Below are 13,202 nucleotides of genomic sequence, written 5' to 3' on the forward strand. Positions count from 1 at the left end.
TCGTGCCGCATAACCTGGCGTGCCTCAACTCGGGGCACATGATGAACACTTGTTTTTTCGTTACAAGCTCCTTAGAGTCAGGCCCACAACTGACCCATCTCTGCCAACCCTCATTCCCACCAATAACTGCCCAGCACACAGCCGGTGCTCACTAAACGCTCCTCGCAGGACTAAAGGAAGACCCTCCCTTTGGGGGATTTCATTCATGGCTTCTCACCTATGGGGGTGCTGGGACTCGGCAACGTCTCTTCCTCCCCCACAGCACCCACACAACCATAGGCTCACACCCAGACTTGGGCCCCTGCAAACAGTGCCAAGTCCCCCCACCCCTGTACCCCGGCTGGCCCCACAGGTCATGGATCAGGAACACCGCCTCCTGTCTCCTCAGAATGGCCTCAAACCCAGCTCTGCGGGCCAACCCTTAGCGGGGACGTGTGTCTCCCCGGCTTGTCACTTGGCAAAACAGCTCGAAGGGAAGGAAGACACAGTGACTGTCTCTACAAGTCGGCTGCCTCCGCCTCAGAAAGAGCTGTTATCTGAGGGGGCTAATTAAGATGAATCTGTCCAAGGGGAGAGGAGGCTCCAGCTCCAGCTTTCCAACCTAGAGGTTCCTCCCTCACTCCAGTTCTTAAATCAGCCCAGCATGGCTGGGGGAGAGGAGACGCCCAGGCCCAGCTCAGCCGGGCTCCTCGCATCCTCGCCAGAGCCTGGACAAGGGTAAGGAAGTGAGGCGCTTGCCTAGGGCACAGGATTTAAAGGGGGGCTCCCAACAGGCTGGCACCGGAAGATAATTGCCCTCTCTCTCTTTTGCCTCAGAGACGCGTGTGGCTCAGCGCAGTGCTGGTCCTGATCTAATCTTTAACATTTTGGCCATTTATTTAACATGGACTTTTTTGCATGAGTTTTCATTTTTATAAAATATTGTATTAATGAAAGTTGGGACTTAAACAGGACCTGTACACCCATGCCCATAACAGCATTATTCACAACAGCCAAAAGGTAGAACGTGCCCCCACATGTCCATCGATGGCTGAGTGGATAAACAAAAGAAGGGAATTCAAGGGGCACCTGGGTGGCTCAGTCGGTTAAGCATCTTAAGCATCTGCCTCCGGCTTAAGTCATGATCCCAGGGTCCTGGGATCCTGGGATCCAGCCTGCTCAGCGGGGAGTCTGCTGCTCCCTCTCCCTCCTGCTCTCCCCCAGCTTGTGCACTTGCTTGCTCTCTCTCTCTCTCTCTCTCAAATAAATAAATACAACAAGAAAGAAAGAGAGAAAGGAAGAAAGGGAAAGAAAGAGGAAGGGAGGGAGAGAGAGAGGAATGAAGGAAAGAAAGAAGGGAGGGAGGAAGGAGAAAGAAGTTCTGATTCCTGCTTCCCTATGGACAAACCTGGAGAACATCGTCTTAAGTGAAATAAGCCAGACACAAAAAGATGAGGACTGCATGATTCCCTTTGTATGAAGTACTGAGGGTAGTCGAAGCCTTAGAGACAGGAAGCAGCATGGAGGTTACCAGGGACTGGGGGAATCAGGGTATATGGAGTCAGTATTTAATGGGGACAGAGTTTTAGTGGGGGAAGATGAGAATGTTCTGGAGGGGATGGTGTGAAGGTATTTAACACCACTGAACCAAACACTTAAAAAATGCTTAAAATGGTAAACCTCATGGTGAGAGAGAAACTTTTATCAAGCTTAAGTCACAGGTGTGTGAACCTGGGCAACTCTCTGGACCTCTCTGGCTTTAAGTTTCATTTCTGTAAAATGCAGATAAAGCCAAGTAAGAAAATGAACACAAATGCATTTTGTAAACTGTAAAAGGTGAAAGGCTGAATGTTTGTGTCCCCATCCCTCAAATTCCTATGTTGAAATCCTAACCCCCAGTGTGATGGCGTTAGGAGGTGAGGCCTTCGGGGAGGTACTGTGGTCGTGATGGGATTAGTGTCCTTCTAAGAACGCCCGGAGAGCTTGCTTCCTCTCTCTGCTCTCTTCTATGCTCTCACAGCAAGAAGATGGCCGTCGGCAGACCAGCAGGAGGACTCTCGCCAGAACTCCAACAGGCCAGCACTCTATCTGGGACTTCCAGGCTCCAGAACTATGAGAGATACATTTCTGTTCTTTAAGCCAGCCAGTCTATAGTGTTTTTATTATAGCGGCCAGAGCTAAGACAAGGTACTTGTTTATAATATCTGTTGAGAGGCCAAACCATTAAAACCAAGAACTGCCCCACAAATCAATGATCATCTCCAAGCCCCAGATATTTGTTTTATTTCCAGCAATTCTGGTGGAGAAATTGGGTCCCTCAGACTTTGCTATAGGGAAGGTGACCTGAATGTTCTCTATTCAAAGGGGACTGTCTTATCAGGAAGTGACTGAGGTCCTCCCCTCACCCTCCCAGCCCTCACCCCATCACCGCCACTCCCCACCCTGGGGCCACCTCAGCCACTCGCCCCTGCTCTGCTGACTGACTGCCCAGCTCGTCTCCTCTCCAGGCTGGGGAGAACAGACAAGACCTGGGAAAGGCTCTCTCCCCTTCAGCAGGAACAGGAGCACAAGTCTGACCCCAGGGTTGAAGGCCGGGAGATGGCAGGGGATGACGCTGGAGGGAGAGATGGGGACGCAAGGGGGGAAACAGGCAACTGTCCTAAGTCTGGACCAGAGACAAAAGCAGTCATGAGGAGTTTCTCCAAACACTTTTCCTTCTTTGCTCCTTATTCCCGGGAGGAGACAGAGGTTCAGAGAGGCTGAGACCTGCCCATGGTCACACAGCAGCCAGAAGTACTTCACTGACCCACCTCAAACATTCCTCAGACTTTGGCAGACTGTGGGGCCATGTAAAGCGACACTCATCTGCTGACGGCTCCCAGCTGTGGCCTGGCCCCTAGAGGAGGCTGGATAGATGTCGTGGTGGAGGGAGGCCATCTTTCTGCGGGTCCGAACTGCCCTCCCCACAGTTGTGCCCATAGATGTGGATAACACGTGCCCCTCCCAGAAACCTGGACATGGCTCAGTGGAGGGGACACCGTTGGTTTTGTTCACCCAAGAGCCACTCCTCTCTTCTGATACTAGCACCCAGTATGGAGAGCCATCCCTCCTCCCAGGACACACTCTGAGTCCTTGGTCAAAGGTCCCACCCCCGCCCCTTGGCAGAGGGGTGATTATGTAATAATGGTGGCCCAGACAGTCTCCTCCGTTTCCCCTGGAATCTCACAGAGAGGGATACACAGAGCACCAGCGGGCAGAGAGCATAGGGGTCTGCCTGCATCTCAGGCTCCCTAAGACCTAATTTTGCACTTTTTCCTCCTATCCTGAGAGCTACTCCAGACCCTTCCATAGATGCCTACTTGGTTCAGGTTAGGCAGAGGCAATTGCTGGGGCTCCCAGCCCACATGCCTGCCTGATAACCCAGCCAGACCCCCGAAGCGAGACTCCTGGAGGTTCGGGTGTTTCCAGGGGACACAGGCCACCTGCCCTGGAGCTGCCGCACTGACCTGCCTCCCTTCCTCAGGGCCAGGCTTTCCCCGTGAGGACCTCTCCAGCCCCTACTCCTCTTCTGTGGGATTTCTGATTAATCGCTTTCATAGGAGTCCTGGATGCAGATCTCCTCCTGGGAACCCAGCCTCCCCATGTGGACTCTCATGGGCCTTATGATGGCTGCCGGCCCACTGAGACAGTGTGAGAGATGACCCACCGGCTGAGAGCCCCTGCTCTCCGGGTGCCAGGGCTCCTGTTACTGGCTGCTCACTCCAGCCTCCTCCGCTGTGGGCGGGCTGCACAGGCACCCCGGGCCCCTTCCCAGCAGGAGACCCCTCCCTGGGCCACATGAGGCTTGCTGCTCCTGTCCATCCTTGGGGTGTGCGTTCCAGCGATATCTTCTCAGTGAGGCCCTCCAGGACCCCCCAAAAGGCGGAACTCTACCTGGGCACCCCCAGGCCTGCACGACAGCAGTGCCACCAGAGCAAGACGCAGGTGGGAGTGGGCATCTGGCCCGGCCGCACTCTGAATCCGAGGTGGGGGAGGGTAGAGAGAGCACTGGTCAGCAGGAATGGAGCCAGCCAGGGTGTGGCAGCAGTGGGGACCTTAGGCCGCATGGAGGTAACGAGAGAGAGAACGAGAAGGATAAGCTGGAGCAGATGGTGGGGGCCTGAAGGCCCGTTGAGGCCAGGTGAGGATGCCGGAGCTTCTCCTCTGGGGAAATCGGGCATCTGGGGCCAACCTTAAAGATAGCGGGGTCTCGGGTACGTGCAGTCCTGGAGGGTCACCATGATGAGCAGGGTCAGAGTCAGGAATGGGGGCTGCACCCAGGAGCATGGCAGAGAGGGTAGAGGCAGCTCAAGAGGTCCAGCTGGGGGCAAAAATGCCCCTGGACCTGCCCCTCTGAGTCCCACTTACGCAGAGTGCAGAGTGTAGCGTGGATGTAGTTCCAGCCTGTTTTTCTGAGCCACCTGGCCTCCTGCCCCAAGGAGATGGGGGGAGAGGGAGTGCCCGAGTCACTTCTAGGGGGTGAATATTGGCCCTCTGTATGTCTCCCAGAGGAAGTAGCCCTCTGCTTTGTAAGCCAATAGCTAGTATTTTTCATGTGCTTATTGTGTTAGGAAACCATGTGGATTAATCCTCACCGCAACCCTGGGGAGCGAGGGGTTGGGGGTGGGGGTTAGCGAGGGTAGTGGGTTGTTAAACCCAGGTTTTACAGGGAAGGACAAGGGGACAGAGAGGCTGAACATCATGTCCACGGTCACATGGGCCGTGAGTAGCAGAGCTATGACTTCTCAGTGGTCTGGCTCTACCAGGCACCTAACCAGGTACCACACCACCAAGCTACCCTGGAACACCGCCCCGTCCCCCACCTTCCTGAGATCCCATCAAACCCCCCAGCCCCACAGTGGGTCCCAAATCCTGACAGCCTCTGCTCCCTTCCAGCCATTCCAGCCCACCCTACAGCCCCGTCACCACCCAGCCCCGCAGTTATTTCCATGTCATCACCCTCCACCCGGGTCCCCTTTCAACGGTTTCTCCTAGAAGCTTTAAGCAGGAGACACAGCTGGGAAGCGGCTCTGCAACCTGCTTGGGACAGCCACACTGGGGCCACCCAGGCCTCCTGCGGCCACCGCCGCCCAGAGGCAGACATTCGGAGCTTCTCAGCTGACTCCAGCAGAGAATTCGCCGCACCGTCACCGACTGCCATCACGCTGTGATTAGTTAATCACTAAGTGCATGGGGCTTTTAATTAACTGCTAGCCCTGCATGGGCGGGCCGCTGTTCCATGAACCACAGCAGCTCACAGCTCCCCCAGTCCGAGCTGATGGAACACTTCAATCATGCAATTCATGCTTGAGTATTTCGATGCTGCAGGGACAGCAGCTGCCACTTCTGCAGCCCTGAGCTGCCAGCCGCAGGAAGGAGAAGAGAAGGTGGTGGTCAGTGGGGGGGGGGAAGGGTTCCATCAGGTGTGCAAGGGTGAAAGGGGAGGTCTATTCAAGATCTCTGAGTGTGCAGGTGTGGTTGTGGTGTCTATCTATACATTAAAAGTAACTCAACTCAAACAAGTGTAAGGAACAAAAATAAACCTATAGGCAGAGAGTAGGAGACTTCAGGCATGGCTGGATCCAGGGGTACACATGAAACTACCCGAGTGGATGGAGCCTGAACCATCAGAGCAGCAGCGCTGGTGTCCTGGGGACAGCCACCTGCATTTGGGAAGCTTATGAGAGGCATGAACAAGATAGCAATGTTGTCACAATGTTCCCTTGCTCCTCTCTGATTCAATTATTCCCTCCCGCTCCTGGGCTTCCAGTTAAATCTGGCCCTATTTCTTAGCCTTATTGCATCTAATTTTAACCATTTGTTCACATGTCTCTGTTGCCCGATAGACCAGGATTCCCCAATGTCATTAGCGCTATTGACGTTTGGAGTCGGACGATCCTTCATTGCAGGGGCTGTCCTGTGTCCTCTAGGATGTTCAGCTGCATGTCCGGCCTCTGCCTGCTAGATGTCAGTAGCGTTACCTCTGTCACAACCGAAAATTTCGCCAGACGTTGCTAAATGTCCGCGGAGGCAAATGCTGCCCCCATGGGAGCCTCTGCAAGAGATGCTGCGGCATGAGGAGGATTACGCCCTGGGTGCGGGTGCAGGGCCTGAGACCCGGTGGGGCTCCGGTGACGAGGGTGGGGGAAGGAGAATGCAAGAAGGGCCTGACGCACGTGGGTTCTGCCCATGACCTCTCACGTGTGCCCATCTCAAGGGGGAAGATGCTAACCCTGTCATACCACATCGTTCATTTACTGAGCGAATCAGAAACCTGAATTTGTTTATGACATGTCCTGATTCCTAAAATACATACGCAGGCTGAAAAAAATACACCAGTTTGCAGTTTGCAGCCCCTCCCCGAGTCCTATTCACTATGAGACTACAGAGGCCAAACAGCAAACCCAAGGTCACACAGACAAAGGGAGCAGAGCCCGCTGGGCCTCCTACTGGGCCGCTGGCTCCTTGATCAGCAAAGTCGGCCCAACCCCATGCTGCTCCGTGTTCTCCATCACCCTTGGAGCCATCCAGCCCTGAGGCCTGGCCCCTGGGAAGCCCTGGCAGACTCCTTGGGGCCCTGCAGAGTGAAGGAAGGACATTCTCAGGACAGAGGAGACTGCAGGGCTCGGAATATGTAAATCACACCCCACTGCCCACCACATCCGTCCTGCGGCCTAATTGAGACATTTGCTTGGAGTGTCCTGGAAAACTAGGGCAGATGTGGCCTTCGGAGAATGAGAGCCACCCTCCTCGGACGCCCTGCCGAGACTGGGGACCAATGGCTGTTCTCTGGAAACGGCACCAGCCACAGGAAAACAGTTTTTGCTAATAAGATGGTGTGTGTGTGTGTATATATATATAACCATTTGTTCACATGTCTCTGTTGCCCGATAGACCAGGATTCCCCTGGTCTATCTATCTATATATATATATATATATATATATATATATATATATTTTAAATGGCCGTTGAGTATTGAACACCCAGTATCAAGGGTGTTCAAATGCCAGAAAGGAGGGCAAAGTAAAAAAAGATAGCACGCCCATCTCTACACAACCATGCAGTACCAAGTGGGAAAACCCACTGATTTTACCCACATGTATCCCTACAGCCTGAGCCTATGAGGTTGGAGTGTGTGCAAACCTTTCCTGACACCAGAGGTTTCCTCAACCTGCAGTTCGCCTCAGTGAGTACCACTTGGTGATGGGGGCCGGGGAAGCACGGTCCCCAACTCTACCCTTAATATCATCAAAGTTTTGTTCCTTTCTCGCAACCCAACCCCAGGCCCCACTCTGGCCTCAGGATCCCAGCCTGCCGGCAACAGTGCTCTATCTGATGTTGCCTACAGATATGCATGGAGCCTTCTGGGTGCTTCTCTGGCTCAGCCTGCCCGCTCTCCTCCCCACCTGCCCCCATTTCTGCTCACATTACTCAGACCCAGCCCACTGGAAGCAGTCAAGAGCTGCTTGTTGAGTGGATGAGCGAATGAATGAATGAGGGAGCTTTCTTTTTTTTCCTGTTTAAAGATTTTATTTATTTATCTGACAGAGAGAGTGTGGTTGGGAGGGGGTGGCAGGCAGAGGGAGAGAGAGAAGTAGGCTCCCCGCAGAGCAGGGGAAGCCCGATGTGGAGCTCGATCCCAGGACCCCGGGATCATGACCTGAGCCAAAGGCAGTCACTTAACCAACTGAGCCACCCAGGCACCCAAATGACTGCCTTCTAAAGCAGTGAAGCATTTTAACACTTTTGTTCTCTGGCTCTGAGCTCATTCTCCCCTCCCTGTCCCCATGCCTCCACTCTTAAGACACACAGGTGTTTCCTCCTCCCTGCACACCTGCATGACTGGGCTGCTGCTGCTCCCCCCAGGTGGAATGTGATTCCCCTGCTGTCGGAGACCCAGCTGCACTGCGTCCTGGGTGGCATCTTCTCCCCGCCCCCTCCCCATGCCCTCCCTTGTGTTCCTACAGCACATTGTTGTGATGTCACCCCATGCTCTTACCATCTCCCCTATACTAGCTATTTGTATCACACAAAAGATTTGTATCGCACATGAGAGAAAACACAACTGAGGCTCATTCAAGTTCTGAAAAGCTGTTTTGCAGTGAGTCCCTTGGCTCTGTCCTGCTCTTTGAATGGCGTTCCTCTTCACCACAGCTTCCCTCCCTCCTCAGAGCAAAATGCCGCCATTCCGGACCTTACATCCAAACACCCCACCATTCACAGGAGAGGCTTTTTCCTCACATTCCCAGCAGAAGCTCCCAAGTCTATGCCGACTGGACCCCTCTTGCCTCGATCGCTCCAGCCTGGTGAATGCAGGGTTTTGACTGGCCTTACACCAACCTGATCCCTTCTCTCAAACCACAAGGTGGGGGGCATGGAAGGGGCCGTGGGAGATAAGACCACGTGCCTACTAGGCTTTGCAGGTGTTTCCCCGAGGAAACAATAAGCTCCATGAGGGCAGGGACAGATTCTACTTGATTTCCATGTCCCCCTCCCTCACTGCCCAGCACAGCACTAGGCACCAGAGACACATCCATAAATGTCCCCTGATTTGAATGTCCTCCTGTCCCGTGAGATGATCCTTTGGGTCCTGGGTGTCCTGGGTGTCCTGACCTCCCTCCAGTCTCTTAAAATGATAAAGCTGGCTATAGCTGAAAGGGAATGCTGATACTTACATTCACAAGCATAGAGTTCTGGCAACCCAATTTCACTCCAGAACAGGGCTTCTAGAATGTAGACGCTGATTTCTACTACAGGTTTGGGCATGAGAAACCGGGTACAGAGGCCCCCATGTATCGTCCATTGACTCACTCACTCATTCATTCACCTACTCAATGCATTAATGCCTATTTATCATTGCTTTCCACCTCTCCCCCCTACACAGCCCCCACTCCACAGGGACAAACCATGTGACTGCCCCCACCCATCCCAACCACCCTTGATTGATTACAATTAATTATTTATTTGGTTCTTAATGGGGGTGTACCATTCCCTAAAAGGCATTTGGAAAATTTGGAGGATTGCCTTCTATTTTAGTTGTGACCAAGCATTAAAATATTGAGGTAGACCCAAAGGGAGACTATTTTTTTTTTATTTCTCCCTTGTATTAGTTTGGGGGAAAAAACCAAAAATTTATGTTAAGATAGAAGGTCTTACAAAATATATAAAAGGTGTATTGGCAGGGGACTTCTGCCTATGGCTGAGTAGGGAGACAGTAAATTCTCTTCCCCAAAAGCAATTATAAAGCTGGACAAAACTGACCAAAACAACCATGTAGCACTCTGGACATTAACCAAAGGCAGACCACAATGGGAGCAGTATTTGTGCATGAAAGCTAGAAATTTGGGCAATAACAGAATCTGTGGCATTCTTGCCTAAGGCTGCTCCGATTCTCTCCTCCCAGCTCCCAGCAGAGAGCTTCCACTAGTGTGAAGAAGTTTCTCTGCTTTGGTTAAAAGGGGATCTCTGGATCTGGGGCAGTAAGCAAAGCCCACGCTTGGCAGCCTCATAGGTTCAAGTGAAAGTCTCCAAGGCAGAAAAGCAGGAGGGCCAACAGCTCTACCCAGACTGAGGTTGCCAGTCGTGGTTGGGCAAATCTATCCCTGGCTAAAGCTACATGCATGCTCTGTGGAAACTAGAGAAGACCCAATCCAGCCATACGCTCCTAGCCAACCCCTGGGTTGTGCATGGGGGCAAAGATGAGAGAGAATCCAGCAGAAAGTAAACCGTAGGAAACATATGAAGATGGCCTGAATTTTTAGTGTGCTCCTGCTATCAGCTGTTCTAAAACAGCTCCTCACTTCCTAGGATTCCGGCCCCATGTAATCCTCACTTTGGGTGAGGCCAGCACATAGTGACCGGCTTCTAATAAAGGGAACACGGCAGAGGTGATGAGTGTCACTTGATGGCTAGGTTATAGAAGAAAGACTTCTGCCTTCCCTTCATGCTTGCTCTGGTTCTTCTCCCTTGCTGCTCTGATGAAGCAAGCTGCCGTGTTGTGAGCTGCCCTATGGAGAGCCACATGTCACAAGAAACTGAAGGTGGCCTTCTGCCAACATCAGCGAAGGACAAATTCAGTTCAATGACCTGCAGGCAACCCCGTCCTGCCAACAACCAGTTCAGGAACTTAGAGGTAGATCTCCCCCAGTTGGGGCTTCAGATGACTGCAACCTGGCCAACACCCTCATTTGAGCCTGAGTGAGAGGACCCAGCTAAGGTACTCCCAGAATCCTGACCCACAGAAACTGTGCAAAAATAGATGTTTTTGTCTGAAGCCACTAAACTTTGGGATGATTTGTTATGTAGCAATTGGATGACTGACAGAGCTCGCCTCTCTACACACAGATTCCTCAGCAGAGGACAGACTGTTTACTGACTTGAGGTATCTGAGCACAATCTCTGTCCATTCAGATATGCAGACAAGGTAACAACACTTTGGAAGCCAGACTTACATATAAAAACAAAAATACAAGAAATTTAACTGGAAATTTCAGTGGCTTCACACCATAAGGAAGACAGGAGTCCCAGACTGGAATTGTCTGATTCACAGATCTTTTATCCCTGGATAAGTTATTCAACAAATAAACACATAAAAAAAAAAAAAACCCAGCAACAATAAACCTGGCAGGAATCAGAATCCAAAGTTGCTACAATATTTTTTAATGTCCAGTTTTCAACAAACAAATTACATGATATGCAAAGACACAGGAAAGTCTGACATACTCAGGAAAACATCTGTCAATAGACCCTGTCTCTGAGCATTCCTAGATGGTGGATTTAGCAAAGACCTCAAATAGCTACTAAAATATGGCCAAAAAACTAACATAAATGATGTTTAAAATGTTAAATGAAAGTATGACAACAGTGAACCAACAGAAATTCTAAATAAGGAGACAGAAATTATTTTTTTAAAGGGAAATTCTGGGGTTAAAAAATACAATTGAAATGAAAATCATCCTGTAAAGATTCAACAGAAGATTATATAAGGCTGAGGAAAATTAGTGAACTTGGAGAAAGGCTGATAGAAAGTATCCAACTAAGAACAGGGGGAAAAAATGATTGAAGAAAAATGAACAAAACTTCAGAGCCCAGTGTGGCTCAGTCAGTTGAGTGTCCTACTCTTGGTTTCAGCTCAGGTCATGATCTCAGGGTCATGAGATAAAGCCCCAAGTTGGGGTCCGTGCTCAGTGGAGAGTCTGCTTGAAGATTCTCTCTCTCTGCTTCTTCCCCAACTCGTGCTCACACACTCTCTCTCAAGTTAATTTTAAAAATACATCTTAAAAAAAAAAAAGGCAGGGCATCTGGGTGGCTCAGTGGGTGAAAGCCTCTGCCTTCAGCTCGGGTCATGATCCCAGGGTCCTGGAATCGAGCCCCACATCGGGCTCTCTGCTCATCCAGGAGCCTGCTTCCTCCTCTCTCTCTCTGCCTGCCTCTCTGCCTACTTGTGATCTCTGTCTGTCAAATAAATAAATAAAATCTAAAAAAAAAAAAAGGCAACTTTAGAGTCCAGTGGGACAACATTAAGCATATCAATAGATGTGTAATGAGGGTGCCGTAAATCAAAAGACAAAGGAATAGAAAAAAAAATGGAAAAAACAATAGCCAAGACCTTCCAGGATCTGGTGGAAAACATTAAATACATATCTCAAAAGTTCAACAAGCCTCAAGGAGAATCAATACAAAGAGATCCACACCCAGACACACCATAGGAAGCATTTTTTAAAATATATTATTTATTTTGAGAGAGAGAGGGGCATGAGGAGAGGGGAGGGGCAGAGGAAGAAGCAGACTCCCCACTGAGCAGGGAGCCCGATGTGGGACTCGATCCCAGGACCCTGGGATCACGACCTAAGCCGAAGGCAGATGCTTAACTGACTGAGGCACCCAGGCGCCCCACAGTAAATGTTTAAAAGACAACAATGGAAAAAATCAGCAAAAGAAAAATGACTCATATGTACAGGGGAGCAACAATAAGATTAACAGCTGACCTCCCATACAGAACAATAGAGAGCAGAAGGCAGTGAAATGGCATATACAAAATGCTGGGGTGGCGGGGGGACTGTGAATCAAGAATTCTACTATCCAGCAAATCTTTCACCAGAAATGAAGGTAAAATAAAGACATTTCCACATACATGAAGACTAGTAGAATTCATTGCTAAAAGCCCACAAATATATTTGTAAAAACAAATGAAGCCAGATGCAAAATACTACATGTACATAACTCCATTTATATACAACTCTAGCAGACGAAACAGATCATGAAATTAGAAGTCAGGATAGTATTTTCCCTTGGAGGGAGACTGTGACCAGCAGGAGCCATAAAGGAGGAATGCTGGGGAAACTGGTTACAACAGCTGTCTTCATTGGTGATTCTGGCACATTTTATATAGATACTTTCCTTCTTTAAGAGTTTACTGAAACAGGGCGCCTGGGTGGCTCAGTGGGTTAAAGCCTCTGCCTTCGGCTCAGGTCATGATCCCAGAGTCCTGGGATCGAGGCCCGCATCGGGCTCTCTGCTCAGCAGAGAGCCTGCTTCCTCCTCTCTCTCTGACTGCCTCTCTGCCTACTTGTGATCTATCTCTCTATCAAATAAATAAATAAAATCTTTAAAAAAAAAAAGAGTTTACTGAAACAAAAAAGGAAGCTTGATCATACCATTCTACCCCTCTTTTTGAATCCCTTTATTGTTTTCCACTTCTTTCCCAATTTGAGCAAACCTATCACTTCTACGGACCTGTCTTGTCTGGTCTTTGACCACCTCACCAGCATCATTTCTCTAGACTTGATACTCTGATACTGATACTCTAGACTTCGCCCTTCTGTTGATCCTCAAGTCTCCTGTGCTTTTATCCTGCCACAGTGCCTTTGCACATGCTCACCCCTCTGGTCCAGAGCCCCCCTGAGAACTCCTTACCCTTTAGCTCCAAGCTTGAGTCATGACTCACCCATCACCAATTCAAATCTAGTTCTTTTGTTTTGTCTACTATACAGAATTGCCTTTCTTTCCTTCAGAGCACTCATTTTCCTTGTTGTTATGGATTCATAGACTAATTTGACTGCTGCTTTATCTTTCCCATTGGTCCATATGTTTTAGGAGGTCTGGCTAGGTTATTTTGCAGGGTGTCCCCAGGCCCATGCCTGGTACACAGTAGGTATCTGATAGCTATCTGCTCCATGAACAT

Source organism: Enhydra lutris, unplaced genomic scaffold (assembly GCF_002288905.1).
Source record: "Enhydra lutris kenyoni isolate GAN:26980312 unplaced genomic scaffold, ASM228890v2 scaffoldscaffold54, whole genome shotgun sequence".
NCBI lineage: Eukaryota > Metazoa > Chordata > Mammalia > Carnivora > Mustelidae > Enhydra > Enhydra lutris.